The sequence below is a fragment of the Calliopsis andreniformis genome, chromosome 8 (assembly GCF_051401765.1).
Source record: "Calliopsis andreniformis isolate RMS-2024a chromosome 8, iyCalAndr_principal, whole genome shotgun sequence".
Classification (NCBI taxonomy): domain Eukaryota; kingdom Metazoa; phylum Arthropoda; class Insecta; order Hymenoptera; family Andrenidae; genus Calliopsis; species Calliopsis andreniformis.
The window spans coordinates 585135-595950 of record NC_135069.1 but is presented as its reverse complement, the minus strand read 5'-3'; the positions used below and the strand labels follow the sequence as shown (position 1 = coordinate 595950).

Sequence of the window (10816 nt, the reverse complement as noted above, 5' to 3'; positions counted from 1 at the left end):
CAATGGGTAGGCGTAAAAGTTTGTTAAAATAATTGAACAAATTTTCCTCGTGCACGCATTGCAGATTTCGTGACCGAAAGTTGGCTTACTTCGCCGATATAAAAGAACGTAAGCCGCCCACGAATGGGCACTTTTCGACGGCCATAAGTTCTATTGGAACCAAGCAAAGAGGCGAATAATTGCGTTACTGAACCTTCTCTTTTCCTCCTCTCATCTCTCTCTTTTTCTTCGACCCATGCCGCCACGCGACCCCACATAACGTAACGTCATTATTCCATTAGTTCGCAATATCACGGGACCAACCGAGGCTCCTTTGCTTCTAGGGAGAGAAAGAGAGAGGCGAAATGAGAAAAACGATACGTACTTCCCTGCAATGTATCGCAGCATCTGTCTACGTAACAACAGGGCGCCAGTTAATCTTATTTAGATACCGATTACACAGGAGCATGATGCAGAAAATTCAATCGCGCCATTTACCGGTCAAACATTAAACGCGTTACATCAAACAAGTACAGCAATACATCAATGACTATGATTCAATCGATCGAGTTTACAAAAATGGAGCAATTCAATTAGCAGTTAACATTCCTTGCCAATTTCTGTACAAAGATTTAATAGTTTCGCAGCAATACTAATAGATTGAACAATACAAAGGACAATTCTCTTGTTTCGAATGTCGATATAATTCGAGATGGATATACTGTTTTCGCATTCATACATAAAGAACACAATTGTCATTGAAATACGATGTATTGAAATGATCGTTGAAGTCGAGCATGTGATGCGCATGAGAAAATAAGGCAGCAGGGCACAGTCATATGAATTGCGCTCCAACAGGTGCCGGGTATCGAGTTCACCAGAGCACCTGATGAAGTACAATTAACATGCAGCCTCCACAGTTCTTCCCACCATCGTCGGCCCTTATCTTCCTTTCTTCTCGTCTCTTCTTATCATTTGCTGGAGTCTGAATTTACGGCGGTGAAACATACGGTGATCCGGTTTCGCCGCAACGCGCGCTACTTCAGGTACCTGACTGACTTTAAATTGGCACAGCCCGAAGTACCCGAGTAACGCGTGTTGCGAACGACAGATATCCGTCACGTTCTCTTGAGCGATGCTGTTGTATAAGCGAGCAACTGCAACGCCACGTTATTACAATGCCAGATCTTGCACTTCGAGCTAAAGGTGATGTACGTTGAGGAAAAAATTTGTAAAAAACTTCCTGTACAGTCTGCTTTATATTTGCATAATGGGAAAATATACTTATAAATAACGATTAACCAGCTACAGAATGATTAGGAGCAGTGCAGAACGACAAAATGAGGGGACACATAACGGTTGATTAAGCACGTAAAAGAGCAACTTATTTATAGAAACAGGAAATGATAGGGAAAACCAGTTGGTGCAAGCATGCATTGTCGTTACAGAGTTACATGATGGTCCAGCTAACAAAATAAATGATGAAACGATAGTAATGTGTTTTGTTCTCATGCAGCAGGTAGTCATACACAGTGACTGTGATTCTCAAACTGATACTAAATTTTCGGAACACGGTCGACTCGTATTCGACGCAAAGCTGTAAAGTACCGTAAGAGATTGACAATGAATTGGAATCCCGAGGGAAAGCCAACGCAAGCCGATGCACTGTTTCGTCGAGAAAAAGGGAGGATCGAATTGGTGCCCCGATATTCTTATGTGTTAGTGTTTCATTTGAAACGTATTTGAATGAATCTATTCAAGTATTTAAACTATTTTTAAATATCGAAAAGTCCCCCACAGTCGATAAAAGGCTTTTGTAATTCTAAGGAAAACCACATCGATGCCGTTGACAAGTTGAAAATAAAATTGGACTCCGATTCAGTTTCGCCTTGTTGACGTATTGGCAAAATTCATCCAATATCTAGTGTACAGATCGCATTCATTTGAACCTGATTGGGGTACGATTGGTTCAATACATATTCTATTTCCAATAAAGGCCACCGTTATACTCTGATGTGATCGAGGCAGTATTCAATCTGTTTGACAAATAAAAAGATTGAAAAGGAGAACGATCGAGATGTTGAGGACATCACCAGAGGGAGAAGAACATTCAAAACGCCCGTGCTAACTGTGAAAATCGAATTACCCGGTTTCCGTTACCGATTAATCGCCGCTTCGAACGATTCGTTGCACAACGTTACGCGCTGGTATGCATTGCGTTCATTAGTACTGCTCTTCGACGAATAATATAATGTAACGCATAAACAGCAGGAAATTCGAACTTATCACGCAAATACTATTGTGCGGTAAAGCGAAGCTCGATATTTGAGTAATTACCTGTTACGATAAAAACCAGTCGGGGTCGTTCTTCGATCACAGCGCTATCGACCAGCTATCGAGAACCGAAGCTACCAATAACAAACAAATATTTCAAACAAATACTAATGTATGTAATTGTCAAACCAGGAAAACGTGGCTAATTGAATACAAGCACGTTACGGTTTTAACGAATGCTAAAAAAACTCATGAAGAAGATTGTACGCAAAAAAAAACGTAAGCCAGCGTTGAAGAAGCGTGTTTGGGTCAAAAGAAAAAAAAACTTACAGTAACCTCTGTGCTCGAAAACAAAAGGAAGCAAACTAAGAACCGAGAAGTCGGAAAAAAGAATTTAGTGAAGAATACCTATAGAAACGCATAGACGAAATTACATGGAACCAATGGGCGGTGGTTGGGAGTAGTCTCTTCGCAGCAGCGGCCGACGACGCATCGTGACATTGAAACTCCTGCCACTCTGTCGTCAGTGGAGGTGGTAAAGGAAAGTCCCTCCCCTCTTGCTCCGTCTGACTCCCTCTTTTGCCGTTCTTCGTCGACGAGCGACGATAATAGGCCGCGAAACGTCGAGCAGCCGCGGGGCGAGGGGTAACATCCCGATGAATCAAAGCGAAGGAGGCGGCGAGAGGGTGGGAGGGAGGAAGAAAGAAGAGTAGCACACGACACAACACGTTGGAACGAGATAAGGGGAAAGGATCGAATGGATCGTGGGACGCAGCTGGTGGGGATGAAAGTCAGGGAGGTGGGCGGCATGGAAGAGGGCAAGGTTGCGAACACACGGCGCGGTGGCGACGAAAAAGCGAAACGACAATTCGCCATACAGAATGAGGTACGCAAAAATGCTGGCCTTTGGTATTTTCCTTAAACATTTCTTCTCTTTTGTGTTCGCGACGCGACAACTGACTGAATTCCCAGATAATAGCTATGTCAAGAGGAACCACTGCATTTGTAGCTCTGAAGCGTCCAATTTTTCAACTCATCATCCGCGAAAACAAGTCTTTCTCCAATTTCTTCTCTGTTCTACATCCACTTATTATGGAATGCAAGCCCCATTGATTCAAACCACCACCTACTGCGAAAACTATCAGCCGCTCCGAGGTAATCATCTCGATTAATTTTCGTTTTTGAAGAGACGCGTATCACGAACTGTGTCCTTTTGATCACGCGAAAATATCTACCACGACCGCTTTCGAGCTCGAATATCTTGTTATTCATCGGGGAATGCATCGATCCATTGTTATTCGACTCAATGGCATTTCTGCTCTCCTTGATTCATGGTTGTCTCGGCTTCGTCGGTGTCAACTTGTACAAGCCACTCCTTTGAAAGTACGCAACTTGGCCCAAGATACCCTCTGACTAATTAATTAATCGCTATCGCCGATTTTCGAATTCCCCCTCGAAAAGAGGTTCAAAGCTGTAACAGTCATTCCAACGAAAGTCGATCAAAGTACACGATACACTGTTGACAAGCTTTTCGCGATAATTAATCGAAAAGTCGAGATATAGACACTGATACGCAATCTTGCTATGGTGCCATGAAAGGCATTACTTTTTTCTCGTTCATTTTTTACGGACTATATAAAGTAGTTATCGCCTATCGTGAGAGTAGATGAGTTTAAAATTAGAATAAAACTGTGTGGAGGTGATTACGAGGAGGAACGTTGGAAAACGATTGTACTAAAAGAAAAGAAAGGCTCTACATCTTCGGCATCGATCGTTACCGGAAATGGCAAACCACGTAGCTGAGCGATAGTCTCTCCTGTGTGTGGGACAAGCGTTTGTGTCGTGTAACAGCCGTTAAGAAACTTCCGGCTGTAAGTCCGCGATGGATGAGTCAAGATTACTCAGAAAGAACCACACACCGGCACGCAACACTATCCACGCGCGCATTTGTTCCGTGAAAGTTGATGCATTCGACGAAGAGGAAGCATACCTATAGAAGTTAGTCACTCCTCTAATAGCAATGCGTGCAAACGTTTTCGCGAATCGTTAATTCCTACGTGCCTCTATTAACACGTTTACGAATCGATTAGCGCTTAGGAGGACGTCACGTAGGCTCGTGTAAAATAAGCCAGATTCAACTTCAACAGATACGCACAGCATTGGAGACTATGTAATCTGAAACTCAGGAGAATGGAGCCGCATTTATTCAACCCCCTCGGAACCACGACATTCCCCTCAAGCAAGAGGTCAAATTAAAGATATCGACCTTTCTGCTTCGACTTCTTTCATCGTTTACTTTCCATTCTGTGCCACTGAGAAAACGAATTACTGAATCATCCACGCCGATGGAATTATTGATTACTGGATACACGAGCGATTATTGGCGAAAGACGATTCAGTTGTAGACGATCGTAGTTCGCAGGAAAACTGTAGGAGAAGAGCCTTTCTTTCAATTAATCGCAAACAATCGTGAATTTCAGCGTAAATCAAACAGGGAGAAAATGTTCTATTTGTGTTCGAATCAAAGAGAGAATTAGCAAACTACACAGCTCGATAAGATTCCTTTGCATTATCCACTCGAGAGTCAAGTATCGCTTATCAGTTAAGAGGAAATAAACGTGAATACCAAAAGGAGTTGTCGTCGTACATGTGAATTTCTTCAGAGCAGCGATAGAGAAGGGGATCGTTGGGAGCTAGATTTCGATTCGTGCGAAATCGCGTGCTGGTCGATACGCGATGCTATTTCGATGGACAAACACGGACCGTATATCCAGAACGTGCAGAAAAAGAGGGGAAAAAAGGCTGACGTGAAGTTAAAAATAACCATTACTTCGCTCGTGCATACCGTTCTCGCTCTCCCCGATGTTTCTCTTTTACTCTTTTTCGCAACTTTCAACCCACGAAATCTCTTCAAATATGGCAGGGCAATTAGCCGGCTCGAGAGGATCGAGCCGAACGAAATTCAAAGCAACTGTATACTCGGGATATTACCCTCGTTGGTAAGCCGATTAGCATTCAGAGCTAGTCAAGTTCGATCGTAGAGAGTGGCAGGAGACTTTAATTCATGGGGTAAGAAGCTGTTTAACGAGGAAGACAGTAGCTTCATTCTTTCCTTCTTCTCGTCGATTATGTTCGAAGAAAAATTAGCGATCCGAGTTGGGAGGAATCGGTCACGCCTGGAACACTTGTGCTTTCACGCACGCTGCTGGCGAATTAGACGATACCAGACGATAACGCGTACATACTCGAGTAGATTAAGGTGATGACCCTAGACGCGAAGATAAGAACGATCGTAACACTGTTCAATGTTAGTCGATTCGTTACACTACTCAGGAGAAAAAAAAAAAAGAAAAAAAACGGACCAGTAGCCTTTCCAATCGCGCTCAAATTTCTTGACTTCCCGAATGATTCTGAAACTCGTGGAGGATATTTTTAGATGATGTACAGTGAACATTGAAGTTCGAAACGTCAACAACTATCTAGGAATCTAGAGTTCTGAAAAAACCTGAGTCAATAAGAAATCCAGTGTCGAGGCAGATGGCTGGTAGGAACAATCCAGTTTGAAATCTACGGAGCCACAACGAAACGAGGGGTCTCGTCTGCCCTTGAAACTTTTCGTCTACGTGCCTGACCCTCTTTACACGGCACTGAACCGGACTGTCCTTGACGGTCGGAAGGAACGGTTCAACGATAACCAGCAGGAGCAGAGCAGAGCGAACGGCAGAGAGGCCTTAAACTAAAAGCTATCGGGAATGGTGGGGTCCTTAACGAACCGTGAAGGATTGGTGGGGTGCGATGAAGACTGGTCGGCGCCACTGGACCATCCTGCATGGATAGACGCCCGTGCCTGATTGTTCTCCGATCTCACGAATTTCAAGGACGTCTACGCCAAACCGGCTGCTAAGAAAAAGGAGATCTAGGAATCCTCTTCTCGTTTCTTTCTCTCTATTTCTAACCCCCTATCTCCCCTTCCCTCTGCTTGCGTACGTGTATACTTTTTTCCATACTAAGACGACTGACGTCATCAAGATATTCGCACACCATTTCCGTTCGCTTTGTCCCGAGGAGTCGACGAGTGCATGGGAGGAAAAATTTCGAAGATGTCTCTACTCCATCTGCTATATCAGACGTCGAGTAATTGAAGCATCAAGTGGTTTATACCGAATGCAAACAGCATTCCAAATAGACGATCGCTGAAAACTCGTTCCATCTAGCGTACATCCTAAACGCATCGGTTACGGTCAGCTTCTGCCGATAGCAAGCGTTTCGAGTACGGGCACAAGTATGCCGACACGGTGTAGCATACACTGGGAATGTAATCCGAGGGACGAGACACGTTTTATTCTGGTCGTGCTGTATATAGTTGTCCCGCATTCTTAGGAAAGTTACGCGTCTGGACTAGAGTTCGATACGTGTGTATGCATATGCCCGTAGGCGGTCAATTGGCTCCCGTAACACGCTCATTTGAATAAATAAGTCTGATGCGACTCGACACGAAGCACAGAAGCACCAAGACGAATCGGACATCATCGTTAGAGTTTCCATCCATGAATCACAGCTCCAAACTCGCGCGAACCTCACCTCACTGAATACCAAAAACCGCACTCCAAACATGATACGTCCGCTGTTAACTAAAGAATCTGCATCTCACTGCAACGAAGGAAGCTCCAAGATGACAGAACGGCAAACTCAATGTCCACGCGACAGTCTGCTCCACGGTGGTACAGTGTACCAAGAGAGAATTGAAAAAGTCCCAGTGAACCTGGGAGCACCTGTGGACCCTGCGGAGCAGGGCAAACTCAAGGGGTTGAGAGAAGAGAAGAGAAGAGAAGAGCAGAGGAAAGTTCACCGCGAAATGGAAGATTTCCCGATGACCACGTTGATGGTGTCTGGTAATGGATGAAACGTGGAGATGAGGCAAAGTGAGAAATTGCGAGCGTGTGTGTGTGTGTGTGTGTGTACGTTTAGCAGAGAAGAGAGAGATAGCGAAGTCGGACACGGTCGAGTGTGAGGGAGGGAGGAGGGAGGGAGGAGGGAGGGTGGTAGGGGGTCGGAGGGGAGTGCAGACAGGGGCGGGGCACGTCGCGGAGGGCCCCGCACTGGAGGGAAGGCAGCAGGAGGTAGGGGGAAGAAGGGTGCCTAGCAACAGGCCTGCCGGCAGCCGGGCAGAGCAGCGTGATTAAATAAAACCAGCGTCGGGCACGGCGACCCACCAGGCGTTGACATCAGCGCACATGTACAGGAGAGCCTTTTTGAGTGGCCGTCAGAGAGAAAGAGAAAGAGAAAGAGAAAGAGAAAGAGAAAGAGAAAGAGACTCGCGCACAGACATCGCACTGTCGGTGCACGCGTACCACGAGGCCGTCCCGGTACCGAACCGAACGCGCGTCAGTTAGAACCAGCGAATTCCCTCAGCCCACATCACTGACTGACTCTACTTGCTGCCTGCCCCGATCTAGCTTTCAATTTTATCAAGGGACTGCTCTCTTCGCCGCGTCTACCGTTCATTTACCGATTATTTCACTTCAAACGATTTTAAAGTGGGAATTATGACAGTTCTACTCGGGGATCTCTAGCAAAGCAGCCTGACCAGTCTCTTCATTAAGAGATGGGAAACGCGAGCGAGGGTAAGGCGAGCCACGCAGACGTTTCCACAAGTCTCTCTCTACTGTTCTCCATCTTGAACACAGCGAAGGCGAAAAATTATAGAAATTGGGATTGAATTTAACATGACGAACTGAAAGCAGGTAAAACTTGGCGTTAGTACAGTCGAGCGATCGATCGACCGAGCCATTGAACGTGAAAGAGATAAACGACAGAGTCGGAATGTTACTTAAGACCCGACTTTGATAATGTGGCGAACGAATCGCACGATTGGGGGGACGTGCATTTAAAGGACGGTCATGATACAATGAAGAAATTATTGGAGTCTTTAGTTCTCTAAGTGCCTCTGCAGCGTTGACTTTTCAAAGAGCACGCGACAATTTACATGTAGAATTGTTCGAGAACAAGGTTCGCTACATGTCCTACGATTTCTTGCAATCCACTTGAAAAATGAGAACTCCAGCTATGGAGCGATACGGCTATGAACATGACCGTCGATGAAGACATACGATGTGCTCACCCACTTAACATTGAATAATTTCAAAAGTTCATGCGCCAGACTTCAATGATAAGTACGTAAAAATTAACGTAATTGTTGAGAATTGTTTGTTACGATTATGGACGTAATTACTCGATAACGTATCCATGTTAGCATACGCATTATCGAATATAAATGAATTGAGTTACTAACAGTTGCGATAGATGCATGACACATGTCAAAGACATAATCTATTTTGCATAGAAATTTACAGCACGCTTTTAATTTCTCGTTCAAATTCAAATCGTGGAAATGTTGAGAGAATTTCAAAACTATCCGGTAACATAGAAGAGTGCTCAAGCGCATGCTCGATCCCATTAAACGAAAAAACTTTCAACGTATTCAGAACATTTACTCTTAGTTCAGGAGTAAAAGCGATTAGTAACGTTCGGGACGAAAAAATATTTTCCCGTGGCACGTAAAATTCATTCAGACTATCTTCCTTGAATTTAAAGCTTCGTGAACGATGGTCTTTTCTTTGGAATCAAATTTAAATGTCTCAACAATCATTCGAGTGGCATGCACAATCGATCACTAAGCGAATTGAAACAAGTCGAAGATTTTCGTGTAAAATGTATTGGTCTTTTCGCTAAATTTAATTAATTTAATTAACATTGTACGCACGAACCTTCTACATTTTCATTATTTTCACAACGTGTTCGACATTGAATCGTGGCATTATTCATTCGTGAAAGAACAGTGTTGGACAATTTAAAATGAATAAAAAGGAAAGACACGTGAGCGTAGCAAACTAAACCTTCTAATACGGATACAGCAAGATTTTAGCAAGATTTTAGCAAGATTTTAGCAAGATTTTAGCAAGATTTTAGCAAGGCTTTAACGATACCATAGAAAAATGAAAGAGCGAGTTTGCAGTGTCGAACTTCTATCTACATGCGTCGTGGATTCTATAAATAAACGGCAAACCACGGCACTCTCTCGTGAGAGGAAAAAAAATAAAATTATCGCTTTGAAAATGATAGGAACAGTTTCTCGATCTCGAGTCTCAACTCTAATTCGACAACTCTACAACGTCTGCTTTTGGACCGGTTACTAATTGAAAATGAACAGTTTTCGCAACGGTCTAACGATTGCGAAAATCTTTGGAAACTGCAAACTCATGAAGAAACGAAAGGAAATACGAATAAAGGATTTACCTGCGGCGATGTGCACGTGGCCCGTGATTTCTAGCAAAATTGCAAAAACGGAATTAGCCGGCGTCCGAGCACTAGTTACGGCGTGTCATTTCCTCATTTTCCTTCAGATCGCAGCATCGATCAGCAAGTCCTTTCAATTGGCATCACCAAAAGGAACGAGAAAAAAACTGTTGCCGTCACTTGACATCCCTCGACATCCCTCGACATCCCTCGACTCGGCTTTCAATCGTAAAATGCTCGCGCTCTGTCACAGCCTGAACCGTGGATGCGGCGTAACCAGTAGAAGTAGCCGGTCTACGCGTGACAGTCGCGTCTCGAAATTATTTTCGATGCGACTTTAACCCTCCGCGTACCACGATGCCGGCTGCTCTCCGTTATTCTCCATCTTTCTCCATCTCTCTCTATACCCCTCGTTTTTCTTTATCAAATTACGCGTTTCACCATCTGGCTGACTCGCGAAAAACGTTCACGCAAAATCTCGTTACGTGAACTTTATCTCCTGTATGGAGTAGCGAAATTCGCAGTTTGCGAACTTTTACGAGATGTTCCATCGTTTTTGCAGCCCCCCCCCCTCTTTCTCCTACGTATAAGCTCGCTCTCTGTCTCTCTCTCGCTCTTTCTCTCTCTCTCTCTCTCTCTCTCTCCCTCTGTCTCTCCCTCTGTCTCTCTCTCTCTCGCTCGCTCGCTCTCTCGTACATGCACGCAATATGCTCTCTATCTCGTTCGTGGCCGATAGAAATGGCCACGTATTTAACACGTCACCAAACACTCGGCAAATCGCTCGCATGCCGACATACGTGGCAGCGAATGGATACGATGCGCACATTTACGGATCTTCGGCTGGTAGGATTCGCGACGATGATCGTGCTTGCCGCTCCTCAGGGGCGCGTTGGACGAGGAGATACGCGCAAACTTGCTCGTTCGAGCCAGAAAACGAGTGAAAGAAGACGGAAAAGGAAGAAAAAAGGGAGGAAAAAGGGAGGAAAAGGGAGGAAAAAGGGAAGAAAAAAGGAGGAAAAGGGAAGAAAGAGCGGTGTAAGAAGTTCGCGGATTTGGAATGCGAGAAACGATAGGAGTGGAGGTACGAAGAGCAGAGCGGGCAGAGAGAAAATAGTGAAGGCAGAATCGGCGGACAGAGAGAGCGAGCAGAGTTCCCGAGCAGAGTTCCCGAGCAGAGTTCCCGAGCGAGCTTATCGAGAGCGAACGCAGAACGATGTGCGAAAATACCTCTTTCACGAACAGCCGGCGACGAACTGGCCGATTGGCC

General features: G+C 44.8%; 1 long non-coding RNA gene across 1 annotated transcript; it reads right to left on the bottom strand.

Moving 5' to 3' along the window:
• On the bottom strand, nucleotides 1–10300 carry LOC143182511 (uncharacterized). Its single transcript, XR_013002461.1, has 2 exons — nucleotides 9550–10300; nucleotides 1–319 (listed from the first exon to the last, which is right to left on the bottom strand). It is a non-coding gene; the product is annotated as an uncharacterized LOC143182511 (long non-coding RNA).
• Between the last annotated feature and the right edge of the window lie 516 nt (nucleotides 10301–10816).